The following is a 461-nucleotide window of genomic DNA, read 5'->3' as shown; positions in this document are numbered from 1 at the left end:
GTTGGACTCAAAGAAACCCATATTTAATTTTTTAGGCTTTCCCATTCAATAAACGTGCTCCTATTAAATAAAGGTCCAGGGTTGGTAATTAATAATTCTTATGTTGTTTATTTCGGAAGTTGTATGCAAAGACCTATAAGTAAGCATATCTAAGTTAATTAGGTGGTTTACTGCAGTCAAATCGAACGACATGTTGAATAAATGGGCCTTTGTATTTCTTCTTGTGGAGATGACACACTTCATTTCTGTAGATGCCTTGCTGCTGCTTTTTTCCTCAATGTAGCTTTGAAGCACCCCGACAAAACATACAGGTTTCAAATACACTTTGATTGGTTTTGATATTTCTTTGGCAAGCTTGTCGAGTTCATCTAATAGTAACTCTTTCTAGACAAGCATTCCTTTTTAAAGATGTACTCATGTTTTCTAGCTTGTTATATTCATGTTTTATCTTCACTTTCCTC

The 461-nt window shown here is 34.5% G+C and overlaps 1 protein-coding gene across 1 annotated transcript in view; it reads left to right on the top strand.

Moving 5' to 3' along the window:
• The window catches only part of LOC110423420 (RNA helicase family protein), a 7,888-nt gene that overhangs the window by 4,353 nt on the left and 3,074 nt on the right, over nt 1–461 (top strand).

This window comes from Theobroma umbraticum, unplaced genomic scaffold (assembly GCF_002168275.2).
Source record: "Theobroma umbraticum cultivar Fairchild unplaced genomic scaffold, ASM216827v3 scaffold_20.0, whole genome shotgun sequence".
In the NCBI taxonomy this organism is placed as follows: domain Eukaryota; kingdom Viridiplantae; phylum Streptophyta; class Magnoliopsida; order Malvales; family Malvaceae; genus Theobroma; species Theobroma umbraticum.
This window is presented reverse-complemented; position numbering and strand designations above follow the sequence as displayed.